The sequence below is a fragment of the Neodiprion pinetum genome, chromosome 5 (assembly GCF_021155775.2).
Source record: "Neodiprion pinetum isolate iyNeoPine1 chromosome 5, iyNeoPine1.2, whole genome shotgun sequence".
Classification (NCBI taxonomy): domain Eukaryota; kingdom Metazoa; phylum Arthropoda; class Insecta; order Hymenoptera; family Diprionidae; genus Neodiprion; species Neodiprion pinetum.
Genome location: NC_060236.1, coordinates 11,666,429 through 11,693,343, shown reverse-complemented (window position 1 = coordinate 11,693,343; position 26,915 = coordinate 11,666,429). Strand labels below are relative to the sequence as shown.

At 37.2% G+C, this 26,915-nt stretch overlaps 1 protein-coding gene and 1 long non-coding RNA gene across 5 annotated transcripts in view; one reads left to right on the top strand and one right to left on the bottom strand.

Annotated features, from left to right (window-relative positions):
- The window catches only part of LOC124218896 (telomerase-binding protein EST1A), a 250,214-nt gene that overhangs the window by 45,742 nt on the left and 177,557 nt on the right, over positions 1-26,915 (top strand). The window lies entirely within an intron of this gene.
- LOC124218897 (uncharacterized) lies at positions 23,953-25,062 on the bottom strand. The gene is made up of 2 exons (XR_006883230.2): positions 24,806-25,062; positions 23,953-24,577 (listed from the first exon to the last, which is right to left on the bottom strand). It is a non-coding gene; the product is annotated as an uncharacterized lncRNA (long non-coding RNA).

The window sequence follows — 26,915 nt, the reverse complement described above, 5'->3', positions numbered from 1 at the left end:
TTTCAACTGACACCAAGTGTCTAGAGCTTATTCCATAGAGAGCTGTACCAGACTGAATCGAAAGCACGCTTCAGGTCCACAAACATGGCATAAATTTTACCTCCTTTTTTTCTTAAGTGCGACTGGATTAAGGTATTTAAAGTAAAAATCGTATGTAGCCATGTTTTCTTTAAAACACGCTTGCGATTTCGGTAATTTATTATTTTTTTCCGCTCATATATATATACTCTTTCATGCATTATTAAAGTAAATACTTTCATGGTGGTATTGGCTAACGCTATTGGGCGTTAATTGGCCGGATATAGCATATTTCCCTTTTTGCGTATCATCTGCATCAAAGTTGAGTACCAGCAGACAGGGACTGTTTCAGTTTCCATTATTCTATTGAAAAGGCTCAAAGTATATTGCAACCAGTTTTCCGGAAGGTTCATAAGGAACTCGTTTGAGATTCCGTCTGGTCCCGGGACCCTGCAAGACTTTAAGTGTCCTATACTCGTGCATAATTCGTGCAAAGTGCATAGGATCACTTAGCTCGATGTTGACATTACGCTTAAGTCTTCGAGTCAAGGTTTCATAAGGAGTGGGATAGGGATTCGCAAAGTAGGAGGACCAGACGTCTAACTCAATATGAGTATCAGAGGCACCTTTAAAGTTCCTTTTTTTATGCGTAATTGACCAATGAGTTTCCGAATCCTTTGTGTCACATAGGGCGTCTAAGAAAAAAAAAAAACAGTTACGGAATTTATTAAATTCTCCAACAAATGTTGGCTGTAGTTGTTTTTTCTTCTCTTTTTTTTTGCAGAATTAGTGGCTGATTGCGCTTTGAGCATTTTGTATTGAACCACAGCTCTCTGAAGTTGAAATGATTTTTTGCAGGTTTGGAAAGATTGATGTCTATTGACAGTCCAAGTACTGTTTTTTTCAGGTTATTGTTACTTTCATTTAATGAGCCATTGATTTCTGAGACATTGGGTGAATAAATCACGGCAAGGAAGAATTATTCTGCCTTGCTTTCATCCCATTTAAGTAGTTTGTTTTTATTTTTGTTAAGTAAAGTACTGATATTAGTGCTAACGACAACGGCGGAATGTCCTGATCTTGTAATAACGTCCCAGACTTCCATATCGTTTATAATTAAGAGGGCAGAAAAGTTGCACATGGCTAAGTTAATGACTGATAACCCGACATTGCTGGCACAAATGAAATTTGTCGGATGGTCGCCGGCGGTGCGGCCATTCGGTACTATAAGGTTGTTTTTTTATAGGGAATCTAGGAGGCTCATGCCTCTTGAATTTATATTATCGTCAGAACTCGGGCTTTTTTTATGTACATGGTTGTAGTATTCTATATATTCAGCTTCTACATTATTTACTCCACTAATGCGGGCATTGAAGTGATCGCCTGTGATGACACAAGTATTCAGGATTATTTTTTCCAGGTTTAATGTATCAGTTGGTTTGCTAAAGACTAAGCCAATATCAGTAGTTTGATTAATATATACAGAGACTACAAGCAACAAGAATTATTTATAAGAGAGTTTGATTAGAATGTAGTTATCGCTAATGTGTAAGGATTCTACGTTCCTATACATATCTTCTTTGTAGGTGATTAAAATACTCCCACTTGCTCGAAATCTTCGCGTTGACGGCTATTCTTGTGCAGTTTTTGGAGAAGGTCAGTCCCGGTTGCGCAGAGAGCCATGTTTGAGTCACACAAACAAAGTCTCCTTCATTTACAATTTAATTTATGATTCTAATATTCTTAAAGGCAGTTGCATTCCAGAGGATAAATTTGAGGGGGTTAGTTTGGGGAGGTAGTTGTTAATACGTGGAAGCTGGATCATGTTCTTGTAATTTTTGTTAAAGAAATGTCGCGATTTTTTGCTACCCTTGGGACTTTTTGTAAGAGGGCAGACAGAGATTCCTGCCCCTCGTTTGTTTATGTTGTTGGGCGCCACGGTAATATCCGAGGTCACGCTAATATTATCTTCTATTCCGTTATTACTGCCGATAGCGCTTTCACCGTTGTTTTGTTCGCGCTGTTTATTTCGGTTAGATATGCGCATTTGTCGGCTGAGGAATATTTATTCTCATCAATAAAAATATAACGTTTCTTGACCGAGGCACTAAGTTCCAGGTTCGTAAACTGCTTCTGTAGTCGTGTTACGTTCTGGGAAGAAATTCTGGCGAGAAATCTAGACATGAGCCGCAAAACCAAGGCTTGTGATGCAAATTTATAAGATTCTCCCTCAATAAGGTCACCATAATTGACAAAGTCAGAATAGTTGTCTTCAGTTACATCATAAGCAGTCTCTGCGTGTATTGACATTGCATCGAATACCAAAGATATATTCCTCAAAGAGGGTGATTTCTTAGTTTCTGCCTTCAAGTAATGAAAAACTTCAGTTAATAAACCCAGCTCACAATTATATGACAACATCCATTTCCTGATGGTGAATGAGGCAAATATAAATATTGTCGTTGGGCCTCATAGGCCTTAGACGAATAGAAATAAACTGTCAAGGTCAATTGCATAATTTTTTATAGGTACTGTCTATGAATCGGTATAGCATTGTTATTGTTAATCTCATTTAGCAAAAACTGCAAATCATCAGTTGTGATGAAAAGTAAAAACGTCATTTGCGGTATTCACGATTTTGGGTTGACAAGTCATCTGAAACCAAAGAAAGCATTGAATTCGTAATTAGTAACATACAACACAGTTGGCTACGAACAAAAGAAAAAAAAATCCCAAAATGTCGTCTGTTGGAAGTCTGAAGATTAATTTCAAAGGAAAACATTAACTCTTTGAAGGTATTCACCTTCTGCAGGTTGTATTTTGATGGTAGAATGGTTGAATCTGCATAAAATGGTGTGGTGATTCAAATGTTTTGTAAAATGTCTTTCCTCGAAGTAATAAAGTTTCAGCAATATCTGTAAAAGCCATCGTGATGAAATCTCTTTTTCTACATTTCAGTAAGCACCGCAAAATAGTGTAAACAGAAGTTTTACCTGTACATCTGAGACCATCGATGTCAAAGTACTTTGGTTTGTGATAAGCCATACTATTTAATAAAAGCAATGCGATATCCATAAGTTTCTTTCCTCTTCAGTTAATTGCCGGCACTCTGCCCTCCTATTTCGAAGTAATCGCCAAGTAAATCATTATTGATTCCTATTATTTCTGTAATTATCTCCATTCCTTGGAAACCCGATTAACTTCTGCCGTTCGTAGTTAGCATACTACTGGTTTTAGCATGTGCCCACAATTTACCGAGTTCAAAACAATCTTTACATATCCAGTCTTCAGACATTTCAATTTTATACTATCAGGGAAGATTTTTTGAATAACTGATTGACAATGAATGAGAATACGAACGAATGTTTTTCGAAATTGTTTCGGTATCATCTAAATTATAGCTTTATACATTGTTCGTTACCATTCGCCTTCATCTTCAATCAAACCCAGCGCCGAATATGTTTCTGTAAATATCTGGTAAACATTACAACAAACAGTTTTGTGCTTGTTGAAACTTTTTGCACCTGTAATTTTCAAAAGCAGCAGTCGTAAATGGAATAATTCTACTTGTATTGGACCGACAGAATACATTCTACCAATGAGATTCAACCCTAGAACACATCTGACTTTGGAACTGCGTTCTTAAGATACAAATTGACATTATCGGCTGGTGACCGTGACTATAATTCAGTTTCACTATCTGCCATTGCGCAGAACATTTGAAAAAAAGAGATTTGCGTTTTCCCATCTCCTTACATGTTTACCATTCATTTAATATTTTTTGAATGAACAGTAACAGGGGGTTCCAGAATAGTAATATAAGACTGGCTTGCTCATCCCATGCATTCAATTAAAAATAATCTACTAACATGCCCACTTTTTCTAGATTACTCTTGCGCTAACTGTTGGTTATGTGTTCGTGTGACATTATTTCTCTATCCGTGTAGCTCCCCGGCACATGCCTCTTACAATCAGCCGGCCGCATAATGTCGCTTACTGTCTCGCGGCACTAGTAGTAGTTTTATCCGATCAAGTCTCGCGGGTCTTAATCGTTTTGATGAATCACGGATCGAAATATTCAATAAACTGAAATATGGTGGATTTGGCAAGATTAGAACTTCATATAACAATTCGTCGGTTATACTTTACTTATTTTAAAAACTTTTAACGTTTAACAGGAAGCATACTGCACACAGGATCAAGTGACTATTAGTGAGCTGCGTAGTGGCAGCGACATATAGTGGCCACTTTCCTTTACAGTGAATTGGGTCTAGTGTCAGAAGACTGATTCCGTGGAAATCGTATGGGAGCTTGTTTGCATTTCTGTTCGTGGCAACGGCTGGTTATGTGTTTCTGTTTCGTCTGTCATAATTGCGTCGAGACCTCGCATGTTGCACTAACTTGAGATTTAAACTCACCGTGATTCTTGTTGTGTTTATTCGATGAAATCACAATTTTATGTGTTCTACAGTAGAGAATTTTCTCTAACGAACCATTTACGACTCTCGCATGAAATAATCCGTCAAACAAAATCATTTGAGTATTTGGACAGTTGTAATTATAAATCAGCCACTCACAACTTCATAAACTCGCAATCTCGCAATGAAACTCGCACGTGTGAGATGAAGCTCACATCCGTTCGAAATTGAAGTGAATACGTACTTTTCAAAATGAATTTTTACTAGAATACTGTACCATCAAAACTAGATTAATTGGGAAAAATTGGAGTTCTCGGTATGGCCATTTTATAATCATGTTTCATATTTGAGTTGTAATAAGGTTGAAGTTTGTAACGTCAACGCAATAATTTCAAGACCGGAAACTCAGTGGCTATTGAAGAGCCATGGAACAGGGAAATGAAGTACAAATTACTTCTTGGGCGACAAATTTCATACTCCATCATTTTTCACATTCACATTTAATAGTAGCAGTAGCCACATGTTTATTCGACACATTATGGACAATTATTTCCATCACCAGCGACTGACTTACCGATAGGTCGTCGACAGCACCAACATCTTACTGGCGCTTTTCCATACCATCTTACCGAGCCGTAAAACTGTGATGATAAATACAATCTCGTAGTCCTCGCATGACGTGGGTGTTGTCCTAGGTCGGTTGCTTCGAGCGTCGTACAGCGTATCTTATTTATAACCGGGTGAGATAATTGGTGAAAATGAAGTGTGTCTACTTGCCCGGCACCTCCATTCGGCCGTAATTAAAGTCGTAAATCTGTTCGGAGTGATCATTCCGAGGGTACAGAAGAGGTGGAGGATGACGTACTGCACAGGTGGGTGGGGGTAAAACCATTTCGTAACACTGGTAGAGCACGTTGCATGCAGTACGGCTCCATCGACTACCGTGACGCCGGAGATCTACTAGTTACCTCCGGATGTAGGTGCGCATACGCACACCAGGCTGTTGTTGGAAGCGAGGCGCGGTGGTTAGAGATGGGGAGAAAGAACATGCAGCGCACATGGGTTTCTGATGGTCGTTTACCTGGGGCAAGGCTTGACTGACGACCCAGCCCACCTCAAGGACACGATCGGATGCTGTAGTATTACCACACCAGTCACGACCTCGGATTATTTTCAAAATCGCGACTTTACGTACACTACCAATCAGAAAAACGTTCAGATTAAGTAACAAAAATTTTGTCACCGTGAATAAATTTCAGGGTTGATACAATAGGGTGGTCCTTAAAAAGTTCATTTCCTAATTTCGACTTTCTCACCCCTCAAGTCGGCTTCAAGCAATTCGAAAATAGTTCCCTAGTTTTTTCAGATTTTTATCTCAACTTTAACCCGTTCCGCCAGAGCTGATTTCTTCATTTAATCCTTTTCAAGGAAATAGTATATTTACCTCGATATCATACCAATCGGATTTTGATGAAATTTGATACAGGAGGGTTTCTCGGGTCGCTGATTACGGATCTGAACTGGAATTTTCGAAATTCAAAATGACGAAGAAACATCTCAAAAGTCACTTGGTATTGCCATATTGGGTTCGCCATTTTAAATTTCAAAATTTCGAGTCCAGATTCCCAATCACCGATCCAAAAATTCATCCTATAACAAATTTCATCGAAATCCGTTTGGTAGATTTAGTGTTCCCTTGAAAGGGTTAAATGGGGAAATCAGCCCTATGGTGGCACGGGTTAGAATGGAGATAAAAATTTTAAAAAGTTAGAAAATTATCTTTCAACTACTTAGAGCCGATTTGAGCGGTGAGATAGTCAAAATTCAAAAGTGACCTTTTTAACGACCATACCAATACACAACGAACCAAACGTTGTGTCGGACCGACCAAAACATTAATCGAACCATTTTGTAGCCAAAACGAAAAAGTTTTTGCCCTCGCTCAAAAAAGGCTTTGCACCACAATCATACACATTCTGTTGCAATTGAAAAATCAGATCTATCAATTGAAATCATTTCGTAAAGATTGCGAAATGATCCACATCAATCAACGACAAAGAAATATGCCATTGTGAATAGAGAGACTGATTCAATGATATTTGACCACGAATGATTTGGTTCTGCTGATTATATTGGACAGATGTCTGGAGTCCCTCATAATCTAGGAAAAATATCTGAAATGTAACAAAATTCACCAAGTTACCAAAACCACATCACAATAAAAATACAAAAATAAATTATTGTTGGGTATTGGCAGTTTCTGTCATGAAATTAAGAAAAAACCCCAAGCCCTAGGATCTCGCAGCAAGTATGGTTCCGTCGTGAAGTCGGACCTCGCTGTTTCGTGTAGTGATATCGAATCATTATTCCAAGAGCTGCGTACTTGGCGGGCACATTTACTTGGTATTTTTTATCGAAAAGATTATACTTGTCGTATCGCCTGTTATCCCGTGTAACAATGTCGTCTCAGACAATAAAATCGACATTTATCATCAAACAAATGAACTACATTTTCATGAAGAAAGAGGAAAGAAATTATCGATGAGAAGAATTAATGGACGACCATGGGAATCGAACCCGGGTAAATAATTCACATAGTATCCAATGGTCCTGGAAATGTCCTTGAATATTGCTTGTCCTTAAAAAGTCCTGGAAATATCCTTGGATTTTTTCTTGTTTGCTGCGAATGATATATTTATTTGTGTTCATTAAGTAACTATTTAAAAAAAAGTCGATTTCTGTCTCGAATCGCGTTTTCTGTTTCTCCCTGCTAACAGATTATAGTAGAAATAACGTATATCACGTGAGTCGCGTCGATTTTGTACAGTGCCTTCTTTCGTCACAGGTATTCTCCGATTTGTCTGATCGCTAAAGTAATATTTAGGTAATAATCATCATTTCCGTGTATTTTTATTTTTCCTGAATATCCTTGAATAACCTGAAAATGTCCTCGAATTGTTCTCGAATTTGTAACGGATTTTTATTGGACACTACGATTGACGGCTAGTTCTCGCCTTTAGGGTAACTTGGCGACGATTCGCTGCCGGGAATCTTGATAACTGCTCATTTCAGTTCTTTTGCGAAAAAGGATTATCGATGGGTCACAGAGAGTATTTTGCCACTTTAAAGACCGTTCTGTAGATTTACGATGTCAAATATTATTTGATAGCTTTAATCAGCTAGTGACTTTCATGATTTTGTAAAATCAAATAATCACTACCCACCGAATAGATTTAATAAACTTCACGAAACAATTCGGTTTGATTTTACTAGCAGCTGCTTCAGTATTTTGATAACATAATGCAAAAAGTATTGTTTCGTTAAATCGACTAAATCAAAATCAAGATTTCGCACTTAGAAGCATATTTTTTTCAATGAAAATTTTTTTGCAGTCTTAAAACAGTTATTTCATACATTTTGGAAAATCAACAGTGGACAAAATCAAAAATGGCTCATTTCAGAATCTTCAATTTTGTGTTTATATTCGAAAATATCCCGTCACTGTCATGGTGGGAGTTCGATTCGTCTTTTTACGCAAAATTCTAGTGAAAATTGGTTTTAGATCATGGCAAATTCTATCCCAGAACGAGTCATCTTTGAGAACAAAATGTAATGAGTTTTCCACTGGTATTTTATTGAAATATTTGACACTTGATTAGTAAAAATAATTTTAATAAAAAAAATAAATAAATAAATACCGTGAAAAAACTTCAACATAGTTTTACTTTAAAAAGAAGTAAGTAGACAAAAATTATTGCGAATCTAAATTCAGAACCTTTTCGATTCAGGCGAGAATTACCTGTGACAAATATAGCGTTACATTCTGGGAGAGCGTCTGCGAGAGATCTTCGATTCGTTGCTTGATTCAGATTAAATTTAGGTGCACAAACCTTTCGATGTCCATGCGTGCGAATGCTGATGTTCGGATCGTTCAGGTTTCTGGTTCAGCTCTTCACTATCTGTGAATTCGCTTATTTTAGCTCTTGCCAACTATCACTCTTCGTGATTGAAACAATTCTCTTTACGCAAACACTTTAATTTAAAATACACATTTATTAACAAATAACAGGTTCTTTCCGATCAATTCTTAACGTTAGGTGTTAACCTAATCGACAGGACGTTTTGTCTATTCGCATTCTAGGAGTAGAGGATGTTGAGGCACGCTTACGAATTTCCTGCCTCACCTGTTTGTTTTATTGTCTAAAATGTGTTGCAAGATTTTATTAAACCGAATCTGATATTGTGCATCCTGTGTGCAGGTTATTGTTGAAAAAATATATGTATATATGTATATGTGTATATGTATACATTATACACAGATATACTACTTGGCATTATGTAGTTACTAGTTGGATTGCTTGATCACAGATGGTATGATGCACTAGAATTACGAATGCAGTTGGGATGTACAATATGTACATTATGATGGTATCTGTGTGGATCGATATAGATCTAAGACTTTATGGTAAGAGCGTTCAAACCACGATTACCGGGTGGGACGTAACAATGGAATGAAATGCTGAGACAGTTACTTTGGGATGTTGGAATCTTAAAATCTTGACAAATGTTTGTTCCACCTTGCACTGTGAAATTACTTCTGGTTAGTAATTGATTGTACACGACTATTGATGTCATGTTCTTCTCATAGGTATTACTCGTACACCCTTGAATGGAAGACGTGTTTCAATTTATAAAGTACTGTCAAATTACAACGGGAGAGGATCGTTTTTACAGAGATCATTTCTACAGAGTTCATTTCCACTGAAAGTGACTACGTTACCCTTGAAACCTCGAGTGAGTTAGACTTCTCTTTCTGTAGAAACGAACTTTGTATACCGTGGCAACAGGCTCTGTGAAAACGGTCTTTGTAGGAACGAACTTTGCAAAAACGAGTTCTACAAAAATCATGTCCTCTCGTTACAACAGACACAATATAAGGTCTTTTCTACTTACTTGAATACAAATGGAAAATTATACATGTCTTCAAAACCGTTCAAGTCTCACAAAGAACTTTAGAGTTCTGTGAAGAACACCAACGTTTCATTAGTAGCCAGATTAGTAATCGGATTAAAGTACGAAACTAAACGATACGTCTTCTTATATTTGATATTATTCCGAACACTATCTGCGTTCTACCGGGAGGGCAAACACGGCGAACTTGATGGCTTCGGTTTTCCTTCTTCGTCCGGAGCATGGAGAATAATAGCAACATGAAGTACGGGAATCACGTTGGACGATCTGCTCTGTATCTACCTTTACCAGCCAGTTCAACTCTGGTGTGACAGCCTGCTCTGGTGTCTTCCAGCCTAATGACATGCTTTCCGAGAACTGATCGATGCTAATTAGCGATATTAGTAATCGCTAATCGGCGATTAGTAATTAATACAAATTACCAGTCTCCCGGCAAAACGTGAAGATGCAGAGTAGAGTGGAGCGTTAGATTGCATATATCCAGGGAGTGATCTAAGCGTCTAGCGCTTACGAAAGATGGTAATCTTCGTGCCTTTACCTTCTCGCCGGACGATACGACGGACGCTCGGGGCGCGAGGACGATGGGATGTTAACGAACGGCGACATGCAATTATACCGACAATCTGTGGAATCTGGCGGGTAATCGATAAATGGATCGATGAAAGAACGGGAGACGTGATTGTGCAACGAGCATGTTGCGCTCCGGCAATAACTCACCGCTACCTCTAATCGCCTTTCCGCTCCGCTCTGCTTCGATCAGCCGAGTCCTGTTCATCTGCGATCACGATCGATCGTTCTTGGAATCATTACTTTCTCTTTCTTCCCTCGTACTTCTGCCATCTCTTTATTTCAACGACAACGAAGCTCGACCTTGTCTCTTCGAAACGTGCTAGTTCAGGGACGACGCGCATCGGTCGAAAATGACTCAGTACGCGCAGATAATGCGTGAATTTCAACATCTTTGTAAAGAGGCATAGTAGACACATTTCGACGGACGAAAATTTTGGGTGAAAGTCTAAGCGTGGATTTCAGACCTTGGAGTAGTTGATACAAAAACTCGTACATGTGCAACACTAGGATTCATATTTCGGCGTCCTCACATTACACTCTTCCGCGTTGATCTCATCCTTTCAGTCATGTCATGAAGAGTGACAATCAGGTAGATCCTTTCGTAATAACCAATTCGCTATAAACAATTCATAAAATAGAACTTATCTGTTTAATATTAGGTATAACTCTTTTTTTTTTCATCACCGATCGAAATCTACAGAGGTGTGAGACTGCATAACCTGTATTGAGTCTAATGTGAAAGCAGAAGCATAAATGTTATTCAATTCATTTTAATGTTTTAAATTAAACAATTTCAAATTCATAACGCGTACTTGTCAAATTAGAAAATGTAGGGCATCCACACTCGCAACATTAGAAAATGAATTTATTCTCTCTGTTACTTCAGTATCCAAAGGGATTCCAAGTGAGAACGAGTGAGAATCAAAAGTATTGTACAATATTCAGTTGAAGTTTCAATTTTATTTGCATACAAAAATCGCACTTTGCTGATAATCCAGACCAGAATTAAGATATTAGAGTATTCCGAAAACGAAAGTTGAAATAAATACGTACAAAAAAATTTACGAATGAACATAAGCCAATGTGTGGAAAAAATAAAACTGATAATAATAACAACAACAACAACAACAACAACAACAACAACAACAACAACAACAACAACAACAACAACAACAACAACAATAAAGTAAAGAATTGCATCGGCACACCATTTTACAATACAACGTTTCGTCAAGTGCCTTATTCATGACAGTGGAGCCTGGAAACCGTTGCTCGGATTTGAAGTATGTTATATGACATCGCCTCTTTGGCCCTATATTCCGAACACTTTGCTTCATTGCTTGACCGTCATTGGCAGGTAAAACGGAAGGTTTTGTCACTCGCGGTTGAATTTAAACGTTCATTAGAATCAGGACTTTGTATCAAGATTCGCGACAACGCAACGCCACCAAGTTACTTTAAAAGCGAGAGCTAACCGAGAATCATTTAACCGGCCCAACTACTTCCCTATCTTACCGTGTATAATCATGGCGTTATAACTCAGGAACACGTGAATATTTGCAAATGTGACTTGCATGGCTGGCACTCCCGGGACCTCAGTGTTAAAGCCTGATCGACATCGGAAAAGTGGTTCCGTCTTCATTAGCTGTCAAAGATGACGAAAAAAATATTTTTCTTCTCTATCTCGGGACGTCTGGTTGCACAATTGTGATAGAACGCGTATGCGACTCATCTTTAAGTTTGAAACACAGATATTTGGCATCGAAATCTGGTCGCCTGTTGATATAAGAGTCGACAAACAAAATTGTCGCCTAATAGAGCTGGATATAGCTAGAATAGATACAATATTTCTTTTAAATTATTATCATTATTCAATATATTATCCGATTTTTGAATCGTGATATCGTGCATTGGTATGTATGGGAAAAGCAAACAAAAAATAAAAAAAAAATAAAATGCACCCTAGGTTGAGTGACAAATTGATGGACTAAAAATGAATCTTTTCGCAGTAAATTGCACGAAATTCTAACTTTGCTTGCACAGAGACAAGTGATATCTTGACGTGAATTGTCATGATGCATTACTTAACAAATTATTTTCACCGTTGCGTATTTTTAAATGTAAATACATTTGGGGTACAAATTTTATAGATGCAGGGAAATACGCTCTCTTGCGAAGTCATTAAGAACTATTGATCCTTATAAACAGATCTAGAATCATAAGATATTACAAATTGTTCCGTCTTAGAACTTGGAGGAAAATGGGCGAATAGATGAATCAAATCAGCATTGTCCATTTGAATGTGTCGATCCTTGTTTGGGATTTTTTTTCTCCTGTGAAAAGGCAAAGAAAATTGAAGAAAAAAGAGCAGTGATGAGGCCAGCAGCGTTATCGTTGGACGTATCAGCACATATATTCCTTTGTTTGTGAAATACTCCTTATTTATAGAAGGCTATTGTTAGGTTTGTCTGCGATTCAAGGAAAATGGAAAAGAAGAAGAGGAGTATATCAGATTGATGAATGAATATGAATCGCGTTTCCACTGAGTAGTAGGAATCCTTTCAGTTTGTTAATCGCTTTACTACCAGCTTAATGTGCTCGCTAGTTTGAAGCCGCCTTTCCGTGGATACGATTGGTCCGATTCATTTCAGCTTCATATATCGAATATCGAATATCGAATTCGATCAACGAAAGAGATTTCGTTGCTATTTCATAAAACCTAAGCGGTGTATAGGAATGTGTATAAAGCAGCATTGTAACATTTTACTCGTACTAGCATACTTGCTTTTCCTTTTTCAATTGTTTTTTTTTACCGAATCAAAAAACATTGCATACGGAAAAGTAAAATATTTGTATGGTTCATCCAGTAAAGTTATACTTCATTCAGTTTAAACTAATATTCACCTGTCTATTTACTGAGTCAGCAAAATATTACAAGTCATGTAGATGAATGGTAATGATAATTTGAATGGGTTTGTTATAGAAAAAAAATCGTGTTAATTGATGGTTTTGAAATAAATGCACGTGATTTTTGAGCTACTCAATACCGATATGCAATCATTCAAACTTTTTACGTTTTCAAATAGCAGAGAAAAACAATTATGCTTAAATGGGAACGTCGCCCATCACAATTGGATGTTATTGGTAGAATGTATTCGATAAATCTACTGCATGCAAACATGTGTAGAACTTCAAGGTCAAGGAAAAGCATACAGCTACACACGTAAGAGACGGTCTCCACCAATTCAGCCACTTTTTTTCATCCCCTCGGATCTGTTCCATAATTGGTTATATAGTAGTACTACTTGAAGGTACTTTCTGTGAATGTTTTCAGATCTTTTAATTTACTCGTTTCGAAAATGTTTTTTTTTTCTATCCGTATATTATGGAAGATTGATGTTGAACATAACAAATTATAACACAAGAATCATATTTTTCCATGAACTATTCAATGCAATATATGTTATATTTTTGATGGAAGCAACAAGGCTATTTTCAACGAAAAAAATGGTAATCACTTTTTTCTTTTAATGCGACACCTTTGATTTCGCTGCGAATTTTAGACGGTATTTGGCAGTATGTTGGGAACCTATAAAAAAATTGGCATCGTGGACCTCGAAATTCTTGCTGAGTAGAAAATATATTCTACTGAGAAAGGTGGATTAACGTCCTCTGTTCCACGAACTGCATTAAAAAATAATGTTTAGTAAAAATGTTTGATTGCAATTAATTTAATTATTTCATTCAGCAAGAATTCTGGAAATTATGGAAAAAAATGTTGATCCGTTATTGAATATAATATTGATAAGGGCTAATGGATTAATTCTTGACGAAAAAAAATTCATTAGCTTCTGAAACTTGTTCATATTCGTGGTTAGTATTAATTTTAGGTTTATTCTTTCGTAACAGCTTGTAACGATTGCCAACTCCCCTCGGAAAAAATATGTAATAAATATTCCTCCTCAAGCGTTACGTATTATTTGAACGGCCTTTTAGGTACTCATCAGTCACGTGTTTAGGGCAAAAACATGTGTATTACGATCTGAGTCCATAATTGTTCATACGCGTGATAGGTATAGGTGTAAATATGTCGTAGGTCAAATAGACTACAGTACAGATATAGATTTCAAGTAAATTCCAGGTACTCTCGAGCGAGAAATTCATTTCCAAGATGTCACCCGTAGCTAGTACCTACTTTCTTCTTATGGAATTCCAAAAACGCAATCACTCCATCGCGTTCATTGGTTGGCATGCGTTGTGAAGAGCGAAGAGATATTAAAGAGCATTTCACTTCATCTTTTTTCAACCAGCCCTTTCTTTCTTCCTCGGTAACCTCGAATTGTGTTCTTCTATGTATTTTTATTATTCCTATCAAATTGCTCAATTTCTCATCCCTCCCTTGCCACTTGTACTTCTTTTCATCCTTTTCTTTTCGAATGAAAGGTTCCACAGTGGAGGCCAGAGCCGTCCTTTGAAGGCCGTTTCTAAATTATATGAATAATGACGCTGTGACGCGGATATTTTGCTCTTTTCACGAGAAAAGATTGCGAGAGAGAAGCAGCAAAGGTAAAAAAAAAAAATCTCAAAGAAACATCTGACGTCACGTTTTTATCCCCTATTTTGCAAATCCTTGTTGTTACTGTAACTTTCCTTTATCTCTTCGTTGTTTTTTTTTTTTTTTTTTTTTTTCTTGTAGAAACAATTCTGTAGGACATATTCTGTAGAATATTTTCGTCGTAGAACTGATTTCTGTAGAATCGAACCTCGTCTCTAAAAATACTCGTACCCGCGTATATACGTAATTGCTTCTTTGCGGGTACGCCGAGTCTCGACTCAAGGACCCGAAATAAAGCGTTGGGACTCAGGGACCGAAAATAAAATGTTGCAGACGGGGTCCTATCCCCCGCATGCAGCTCCCCGCTGCCAAGTCTGGTCAGCCTATACCCGCAGAATCATCTGCAGCAGGATTTGCAGCAGCAGCATCTGTTGTGATTCAAAGACCTCGAAGATCCACGCGCGGTTCTCCTCTTAACCTGTTATGCTAAGGCTATAAGACTGCGATGCCAAAGCTAAAGGCATCGTTCGTCAGGACGTGAGATACCCCATGATCGAGGCTCATCAAGCCGTCGTCTTTTCGCCGCCTGGCATCCTCCCGACAATCACAATTTTGTCTTATGCTTTTCCCCCTTTATACGTATTATATTCTCAGTCATTTTGCCTGCCTAGCGAATATGCTTTATCTACTGGAGTAGCTGCTGTTCCTCCGATCAACCAAAACGTTTATTTGTTCGCCGTTATTTTTACCGCCACTAAAATATAGTTTGTTCAAAGCTTAACTTGATCTGCACAAACCGAGAACTTTGTGGTTGACGGAATTAATATATGACTTACATGATTCAAAATCATGTTACTGGGATTTTCTTAAGAAGTTGACCACTGAAAGCATTCCGCAATAATTCGAACAGTGATCGTTGGACAGCGATTGATGCATAGTTTGAATTGCCGTTCGTAGATGACAAGTACTGTGATCAATGGCACTTTCATAGCAACGAAAGTTTACCATCGTGGATCAATTATACCAGTTCGTCATTTCTGGTAATTACTCAGAAATGATAGGTTACCGTCGGTCAATGGCGCTGTAACCAATAATAGCGACTAATCGTGTGTTATTATTGGGTCTTCGACATTTTTGTCATCGGAATACTAATGATTATATCATTTAGCCTTGAAAGTAGCCATCGACGGTTCAGAGGTATTTTTCTGTACGGATTTCAATCAGTGATGGATCGACGGGAGCGAATCCAGTGTTTTATACGTACATGTACAATATACCTCTTCTGCTTGTGTGTATAATGTATACCGTAATCGTTTCATTGTCTCCTGATCCTCAATGTACCTTAGGAAGTTACACGTGATTTATCGGCAGCAGTCATCTATAACCACAAGATTCACTTTAGTGGACTTTCATTGCCGTTCGCGATACCTCATCGCTTCGTCTCGTCGTGCAAGCTTGTATGAGTACTCGAGTCGCTCCACGATGAGTACGGAAAACGTAAGGTTACAAAAAAAAAAAAAGTGAAAATGACGGAATAAAGTTCATTGCGAATAAACAGAAAAAGCGTGAATTCTTTGCGAAAATGTAAACAAAAATGATGAACCGAAGACACAACTTGAAATAAATTATGAAAAGATATCAATTAAATTAAACATAGAATGAATAAAACGACGAGTCACACGGATTTCCACGGGCCAATGATGCGACCAAAAACCAAGGTATCTTCGCCACAATGAGCCACGTGTCTGCGAAAAAATTATTGATCTTTGCCTGAAGTCAATGGCCGGACCTCCGGGTCACCTAAGTTTTGTCCGGGTTCTCCTGCCTTATTTAATCTACCTTTTCTGTGCTATATATCTTCTCAGTTTTCTGTGTGTATAAGAATAGAAACATATTGGCGTGTGATGCGTGTAGTCTCATAACTGTATCACAGTACAATATTTTCCTGTTCTCTCACCAAGACGCGTTACGTGCATCGTACTTTGTAAGGTTTTATCGTTGTAATGTCATTCAAGGCTTCAATTTAATGCGCACTCATACACTGAAAATACACGAACTGCCGCTAAACTATGTGAAATAGACTTATTTATTAAAAAAAGAATCGCGCGCCACCTATCGTAAAATGGTTTTACTAATTCAGAAACCTTCGCGAGCATGCGCACAACAACTCATTAAAATTTCATCGTAATCAGATGGATAGTATAGGAACGCATACGAGACAAGCAAATATATACCAGTTGTAGTATTTCTAATATTGCCGAAATTGTCAGTTCGATTTAGAATTTTCTTCACTTTCAAATAGTTTGTTTTCAGACAAAAATATATGACTTACAATTGAGGTGTATGTATGACGTATTGGCTAAAAATAGCTTCCCCGAGGAAGTTTACGGAGATAGCACAAAAGGGCGCGTGTCGATCGCTCGCGCTCGATCGATAATAATGCAACGTGGCAGTGCGGTATACGATTCGATCTTGTAAACAATCCGTCAGCTGCGTGACACATGATGCGAATGAACGAAAGGAAAGAATATCAGCGCTAGTGTTGAAAAGTTTTTGAATGTAAGATACAAATCCGCGAGTCATTTACATCAATTTTTTTTCAGTCATAATAATATTGTGGTATAAAAATTATACCGATTATCGCTTCACTTTATTGAACAATAATGCCTTCGCTTTTAGGGTTATAAGATTCAATTTGATGATATAATTGGGATAATGAGTAAGAAAGCATTTGACCGTGCTCTAAAACCTACGTGTACGAAATTATAATACGTGAAACACTAATGTTAGAATTTAATATATTTCCCGAGGTATTTTTCTGAAATAGCCCTCTAATTACCACTTGCTAGTTTAATTTTTTTACTCTGGATTTTCAATTCCATTGGGTAGCAGTACTAGCAGTTGCTAATCCTTTTCCTGCAATCACAGACAATATGCACTGCTTACATCTCGCTCGTAAAGTTATATCCAGTTTCAAACAGGCTTTTATTATAAATTAACAGGCATGGACTTGGCAATGGAATATGATTTCAATCATTTTTGACAAAGGATGAAGATATTTATTTGTGTATATAATGTTCTCGTGAAATGATTTTTTTTTTGCATAACGTGATTGAAAGCATACATTTTTGATTAAGGAACGTATTTTTGTGGGTAATGGCCACATTTGATTTACTTGGTGAAAGGCTTTGCACCGGAGGTACTTTTTGGGATATATTATACGATTCAACTTTGTATATTATCATTGACATAAATCACGCACAGCTATTTTTACTGTAAAATATACTATAATTAATCACTGGACATTGCCGTCAGTGAATAAATATACAGTCTGACCTCTCAACAAGCCCGCTTCCCCCCCAGTTTCTGGTCGCGAACTTTCCCCCACTCCAACTCAATTTCCAAGCTCCAAATGAGCACGCCGATCATAAAAGGGCCTATTCGCACGAAATTCTGTGAAAGTATTGTCCACAGGCCGAAAGAGGGATGTAAAAAAAAGGTATCAAATAATAAAATGATAATTATATTTAACAATTAATAATTATTTACAATTCTTACATTTCATACAATTCCTATAATAATCAATGGCGAGAAGAATGGTACGTGAATATGATTAACGATATAAATGTTGTAAATATTTAAATAATAATGAATTTTGCAATGGACTATTGCATTGTTGAAAAAATCTGCGAAAAACGCATAATATTTCGTTACCGCCACGCGAGAACGCTGGAGGAGCTGCTCGCGCGCCGGCGTTTTTTTTTATAAAATCATCCATAGTGACAATATATGTGACCCGATTATACTGAAATTTTCGGAAAGTTTTGTTCAAACATCACGGAGAAAACGGCTCGCTGGAAGTTTTCTCAAACTTGAAGTTCGTCGCATACTTTTTACCGCCAAAGTTTCCGAAACCCAGTTACCGGTACCCCGCCATTTGTTATTAAATATAAGTGAACAAACGCAATATTCATGTGTTCTATCGAGTTTGATGGTGTATTCTAAATATATTTAAAAAATTTCAAATCCTTTTACCAGTTATTGAGCGAGAATCGGCGAGTTGAGTTTTGAAAAACGAAGAATTTGGACGCGATGAAAAATACAATTTTTATTAATTATTACTTTAACTAATAATCTGATTTGAAAATTATGTAAGCAAAAAAAGTTGACTTTTGACAGGTTTAGTTAGTGGTATTTTTAATTTTTTCACTTGACACCTTTTATTTCATCCCGCTTTCTGTCTGCGGACAATACTTTTACCGCATTTCGTGCGGAGGAGCCTTTTTATGATCACCGTGCCCAATTATTCACGTGCGAACCTCTCAATAAGAACGTCCAGCCTACAAGAAAAGAAAGAGAGAAAGAGAGAGTCAGTGAGTTAGGAGCGCACGCATGGCTGGGGTACTCGAATTCCCGGAAAAACTCTTCCCCGCGGCGGCTTTTGCGGAGTTATTGAGAGGTCGGACTGTATTTCCCACAGTATGGTAACAATTTTAAGTGTACTTTATACTTTTCCAAGAATCGCGCGTCTCGTTCGATTTATCATGTATCGAAGTGTCCGGATAATAATGTCCTGGATCTAGGATACGTTATACTTGCAGCGTACTGTAAGAGGTGGCGCAGAAGTTTGAACGTCGAATAAAATCCCAGGTTCGATTGAGAATTTGATTTGTGGCAATGAAAGAGTAATTAATGAGAGGCACGGTCGGGAGGGTACACGAGGTCGAGATAGTAAGTCGTCGACGCTGACGCCGATACCTGGTTATTGCCATAGAAACTCTAGTGCACATATACGTAGTACGTCGGCAAAGGTAACCGCCTACAAGACGCCGCTAAGACCAAGTACGTTGTGAACGCGGCCCAGGGTGACCCTTGCAATCAAAGGGTCATACTCGTGATGTATTGGAGCCAATGATGCCGTTAGACGCTAAAGTGCAAAGTTGTTAGTCATGTAGCCACCGCATTTACCGCAGGGATGTGCTTTTAAAACATCCAGATGTGTTGAGTGTTAAGCGTTAAGTGCTGAGCGTTAAGTCTTGAGTCTCCAGCGTCGCTCCTTCACTGCCTTATCGTTTCTTTCGTGATCCGTTTTTCGTTTCTTTTCTTATATGTTCGATTCTTCCGGTTCTTTTCTTTCCTTGATGCTTCGCTTTCTGTTGCTTTCATCATTTTCACCGCATCGCACCGTTTCCCAAAAAAACCAAATGGTAAATCCTGATACGCGTAACCACGCGCCACTGTAGTTTTCTCCCAAGATTAGTACTATGTGTGTCGGAAATGTCCGTCTCAAATATGTATAGTATTAGGTTGATTATACTATTATTATGTATACACCGATTTTGTTTGTAGCGCGCGCGATGCAACTTGCTTAATTTTGATTGGCTGACATCCATTTTCCCAATCTGAAGCAAACCGTCGCCGACAAGATCAAATTCCCTAGAATCAACCGGTTGACAAGTGGTAGTCAACCACAACCGCTTGCCTGTTAAGAATCGTCGGGTCACGGTGTAGCCACAATTCATTACGCATTGATCACTCTGCCTCAGTTGCAATTGTTGACCAAGAAAACAAGAATACACACACACGCACGCACGCACGCACGCACACACACAGATGAATGAAATGAATGAAAAATTCTTTTTTTCCAACCTGCACGGAAAGTATGCCTTTTCGTGCATTTAAAGTGGCTTTTTCCCGACCGGTGACAAATGACCGGGCGCAAATAACCTATCGTAAGAGGGCGCCGCTTCGAAGAATGCCGGGCGCAAAATGAAGTGGAGTACCGCTTCTCTGGTGCACTCAAAGGCAACTTTTCGGTACATGTTGTGAACAAAAAGTATCGCGTGCACCACGGGTGGAAAGTGATATACGTTCGTGTGAGTCTCAGCTGAGCCGAGGTGTGCAGAGGGTCGCCGAAACTCAGCTGAAACTCGCAATCGCGTCAGTCGCTTACTTTCCGCCCTAGATACACAATGTACTATTATTTATCCCTGACCGTATCAGTATAAAACAGGCCATAAATATTTCTTGAAATATTAAGTCTGTAGGTATAATACATAATAAAATATTTTTCTCAAAATGCTGTTTTTGTCTTAGCATATTTTAATGAGAAGTATCTTGACGTATAAAGAGTCAAGTAATTCCTCAGTGATTATGTGGCCTAGTACTGTTACAATAACGGTATAAACGCAGAGAAAGATAGAGAGAGTACGGTAGGGTAGTTTTATTTATCTTGCGACAGGTCCCCTCTGACAGAAGGAGGGAAAGAGAGAGGAGAGAAAAGTGCAAAATAAGAGAAGAAAATAACGCAGTTTAATTGCCGTGTAAAACAGGGTTGTTTCACCGTCATTGAAGTAACCGTTGGTAATTTATTAGAGTGAGGTACCCTGGGTGGCAGTAAAATGATAATTAGCGAATCGTAAATCTGATATATGTGTTTGTGGGTACGAGATACCCTGCAGGCAGTAGAAACTGTCCAATTACGTTGACGGTTAATGTCGTGTGGCCGCGGGCTGCCTCAGGTGCCTACGTATGTACGTTCATACCGGAGAAGCCGACATGTGCTGGTGCAGGTGCCTTGCGCACGATCCACTGAATCGCGAATCCCATTCTCAGAAGGAATTCTGAATGCGCTGACCTTTGAACCCCGTCGTTAAAACCGCGGTCTCACCGTAACACGCCTCCAGGTAATGTAATTAATAATTACCTCGAGTTCTAATTACTAGAGAATCTCGACTCGATCATTAAATATTCACGGTGACACACCCACCCATGTTTCACCTACAACATTCACTTAAGCGTCACCCATTTATACTTGCAACTGAAACTTGATATAGAAGATGTATGCTGATGTTTAATAGTCTAGTCGATAAGCTCAAAATGGTCTAAAATAGAGATACTGCTCTTAAAATTATGTGCGATAGCTCATTGGATTCGGAATGACGCCTAGACAAATGCACTAAAAAATTTTATCAGCACATAAAAAATTGCAAAAGTTATAAACAATTAAAGGTGAAAAAAAAGGCATTTCGTTTTTCACTAATATCTCATAGACTATTCATATTTCTGAAATTTTGAAAAAAGATTCTTAAAGAGGAGGAAATTTCCAATAAAAAACTACTAGCTCCCGGAAGTCTATCTCCATTATTTATAATTTTAATTTAACACTGAAAATGGGTCTCCGCGCTTCGTTTTTAGGTCGCGCGCGCGGCGTCAAAAGCGAGTACGACACGTTGATTAATTTTTTTAAGGTATTGAATATTTTTTAAAAATTTGAAAAAATTATGGTGTATTTTGAACACTTCAAAAAATTTATCCCCGTTGGAAATTTTACTTAAAGTTAATTTTTTAACAAGTTAAACGATTGTTCAGTAACAAAATTTTCTCCAACTTCCGTCTTCATTGTAAATGAAAAAAAATGTTTAAATAATTGTCGCAAAAATATTTCGCTTCTTGGAGCCTTTCTTACATACATACTCAACAATATTACGCCATAAAAGTTGGAGAAATATTCATACTTTGTTTATAATAATTTTTGTACTCGAAAAAAAAATGAAAAATCCAAGTAATACTGTTGAAAAAAAATTTTTTTTTCTCAATTATGATATTATCGTTTTTTTATCAATACAAAATATCAATTGATTAGCAAAAAAATTTTTTCCGCCATTTGTTCATAAATTTTTTACAAACAAATTGATTATTTGAATATTTTTTCAAACTTTTTTTTCACAACTTTATTATATTAAAAATATTATGATTAAAAAAAAAAATTTTTTTTGCTAACAACAATTTTTTCTTGTTTTGTACAGAATTGCCTTGAAGGTCTATAACCGCATCTGCATTATTTAAAAAGTTAGAAGTCATAAAAGTTCCAAAAACATCGAAAAAAACATCAGATTTTATAAACAAATGCGGATAACAACAGATTGACAATAACTACAAATTTTTTGATTAACTCATTCGAAAGATCGTTTAATTCTTCATAAAATCGACTAGAATGTTCATTTTCGTATCTGTAATAGTTTAAAAGTTATATTAGTTTTTCAGTAGACAAATGAAGCAGCCGCTGCAACTTTTGTAGCACGTGTTTTTTAAAATAACAATAGAAAATTGAAAAAAATTTTTTTCCATATTTTGTTATACATGGTTGTTTTTGCAATTTTTAGAAGTTTGAGAAAAAAATACAACAAAGTTGAAAACTTGTTTGTAACAAATTGATAAGTTGATAAACAATGGAATTGTTGATAAAGAAATTTTTTTTTTTGTTACTTTATAGAGGGCTGTCAATTATGATTTTTAGATAAAAAATAATTTCTTAACCAATTATTTAAACAATAGAAATATAAAAAAAAACGATTGTAAACGAGTAAAAATTGTTGTTAGCAAAAAAAAATTTTTTATTAAATTATAATATTTTTAATATAATAAAGTTGTGAAAAAAAAGTTTGAAAAAATATTCAAACAATCAATTTGTTTGTAAAAAATTTATGAACAAATGGCGGAAAAATTTTTTTTGCAAATCAATTGATATCTTGTATTGATAAAAAAAGAATAATATCATGATTAAGAAAAAAAACATTTCTTTCAACAGTATTACTTGGATTTTTCATTTTTTTTCGAGTACAAAAATTATTATAAACAAAGTATGAATATTTCTCTAACTTTTACGGCGTAATATTGTTGAGCATGTATATAAGAAAGGCTCCAAGAAGCGAAATATTTTTGCGACAATTATTTAAACATTTTTTTTCATTTACAATAAAGACGGAAGATGAAGAAAATCTTGTTACTTAACAGTCGTTTAACTTGTTGAAAAATTAACTTTAAGCAAAATTTCCAACGGGGAAAAATTTTTTGAAGTGTTCAAAATATACCATAATTTTTTCAAATTTTTAAAAAATATTCAATACCTTAAAAAAGTTAATCAACGTGTCGTACTTGCTTTTGACGCCGTGCGCGCGACCTAAAAACGAAGCGCGGAGACCCATTTTCAGCGTTAAATTAAAATTATAAATAATGGAGATAGACTTCCGGGAGCTAGTAGTTTTTTATTGGAAATTTCCTCCTCTTTAAGAATCTTTTTTCAAAATTTCAGAAATATGAATAGTCTATGAGATATTGGCGAAAAACGAAATGCCTTTTTTTTCACCTTTAATTGTTCATAACTTTTGCAATTTTTTATGTGCTGATGAAATTTTTTAGTGCATTTGTCTAGGCGTCATTCCGAATCCAATGAGCTATCGCACGTAATTTGAATAGCAGTATCTCTATTTTAGACCATTTTGAGCTTATCGACTAGACTATAAGGTGTCCACTGTCCGTACATCGGAAAAACGATAATAAACTGAGTATCTATCCTAGTAAGTGTTTTTACTAGCTATGAAGATTCACCGCTTTGAATGGGTTCCTTGATCGACCGAATAAACTTTCCACCAACTTTATTACGTGGAACAAAACGCAGTGTGAACTAAGTAAATCGTGTATTGTGATAGTTGTAGAAGAACATGCGCATCTACTGTAATGAAGTGAGGGGGCCTCAGGCGTACCAGTAACAGACCGTATTTTGTCGATAACGACGCTTCGAATGCCTATCAAAAAGCTGTAAGGTTAATCGGTTTTCTAAGTTTATAATGTATTGATGTGATTTTTGTCAGAGCCAGAGACTGCAAACGATAAGAATTCATAAGGTACGGAAGATTGTGGTATCGAATGGGAATGTTCAGAGCTTTAATGGATCTGTCTTTCTTTCTGCTCTGTTCTTTTTTTTTGCCCTTTTTCCCTCTTTCTAGCATGAAGCAAATAAAATCGAACATTGTTTCAACGATATCGAAGATTTAAGAAAAATCTTGAGAACTATTAAAATTCCAAACTTCAAGTAACACCAAGCGATTTCATGTATACGTGTTATTCAGATTATAAAGGTGGTAGGGTTAATCCCTCGTAGACAAGTACTCGTCTCAGAATTGGAAATCTCTTTCGCGGTCTATTGCACGCTGCATATGATCATTCCTTGTACGTAATGATCGGTGGGCACAGCTGGTCTTCACTGTAGGGAGGGACAAATGTTTAGTTATAGAACATCAGTAACTCATTATTGAAAAAAAGAATTTTACTATATGAAGGAAACACATAACTAAACCACAATTAAATCAATTATATAACGAGCAATGTGATTTTTAGAATAATTGCTGATAAACCACAGTGAGGAAATTTTATTTGTTTATCACTTTGTACAGCTTGTGATCGACGAGTTAGTAAGTCGAATGAAGTTTACCTTGCGCTGGTAATAAACTCGAGTTGATGATTATTCTGTACGCTCTGTTGGAATGAAACCTGTCTACTCTAGGAGGAAATAGCTGGACCCACTTCGCAGCAAGAATACATCTAATGATGCTAGTCGCGATAAGCCTGGTAAATCCGTGTATCCCATGCCCTGCAGTTTGCGCAGATGATGTTTGTTACACTTATTGTTACCCTGCGTTCCTCCCACAAGAATATAGGCACTACATCCTCCTCTTCGTCTTCCTCTTCCTCGTGGACTGTAGTCACGACTAATCCCCACTTTGCCGTGCCACGTTCTTCATATCTCGGTCGAATGCCGTCAGGAAAGAGAGAATGAGTTAAAAAGAGAGGGGGGAGAGAGGGAGGGAGGGAGTTTGCATTTACGGTCAAGACGCTTAATTTTTGCACCCAGCTTGTCTGGTGCTAGTTTTGCGGGCGTGAGAATACCGGTGACCCCATCTTCCTGTTCCTTGATGACCTCCTATTCGAGGTAGAGCACATCTTTTCATCGGTACATTTTCTGAAGTCAGCATCCAATGAGGCTGAATGCTACGTAAGGAAAGTTTTCGCGTTGCTCATTGAAGAATGTCCAAAACCGCCCTCCTTCCATCACACCTCTCAATTAACACTGATCCATTGTATAAATTGTCGGTACGGACCAGATTGTCTCGTGTTTAATGCTCCCATTTTGCATTTTTCATGCAATTCAATGTGAACGAAGAATCTAACAACTCTTCGGAGTAGCCCAAATGTGGCTCGACTTCGATACTCAAATTCTTTAGTGTCGTGGAATCGTTTGGAATGTTTGAAAATGGAAATCGAGTTACTGTAAAAATCTCCCTTGACATTTAGTTGTGTAATACTGTTGTTTCTACGAATTTTCGTCTTAAAAATTTATCACGTTCTGTTGCATCGCAATCAAATTTAGCCATGGTGATAAGATTTTTCACACTGATGCCAGGTTGCAAAACTTGTTTGTCACATCTGATACTGCAACCGTGTGCTTCTGTATATTCATTTTCAGGTTTATTCACTTAATTTTGTTTAAAAAAGTGTTGGATTTCTGATACTACCTAGTCGTGAAGTATTAATTTGAAGAATTCATAAGGTAGAACAAGTTTTGTCTTGCATTGGTCGGTTTATATTAGCCAAGAAGATGTTTTTAGTGTTTGTTGGGGTTGAATGTGGGAAGAATTAGAAACAGAAGTGAACAAAAAAAAGAAACTACCGTAAAACCATAAAAATTAAATTGAAAAACGTGTAATTTAATTAAAGATGTGACGGTTCGTGTAATCATCAGTAAACGGGATCATATGCTTTATCGCCTGTTGGTATGGAGGAGGCCGGTACTCGGACAAAATTTTTATGAATCCGGCAGCCACTTCTTAATCCTATATGTTACTCATGGTGATTTGATAATTGAATTAAGACAATCTGAGAATGTTATATTTACCCAGTAACTTGTCAAAGGAATTAATACCAGTCGCCCTGGACCACCGGCTCTTATTTTGAATCTATAGCTTATACAGTCTCGTGGATCTCTAATACGACTTTGAAGTTCGAGGTTTGGTGAGGGCAACTGGCATAATGGGGCACTGATACGTTGCCTGACCACCGTTGAAGATGGAACAACTGAACGCTAGGACTCTATCCTGGGGCCCTCCCGGATTTTCTAAAGCGATGAGCTCTGCTACTGCGCAAAACGTAATAGTGTTACCTCCAGTTGTCCGCCGATTTGTACTAATTGTGACGTTGTTTATTACTCGGAGCTGGGTATCAAATCGGTAGGAGAATGATTTGTGATGGTGTTAGATTATAAATACTTGTAATCAACGTTCAATTCTATGAATTGATGTCGTTTAAATATTGAATGCGTATCAAATTGAGCAGATGCCACTGTGTCTCGCCACAATATCTGCTGTATAATATGACCATCGTCTATCATTTGTTCAAAAACAATTGCTACGTGTAGTGTTTCGTATTTTGACAACTTAGTATCTGAAGCTTCAATCTTGTCGTAACCGATATTGGTTTTATCAGTCTAAAAGTATGGCGCTATGGCTTCCTTCTAGATAGCTTAGGATCGCTTCAGATCGACATTA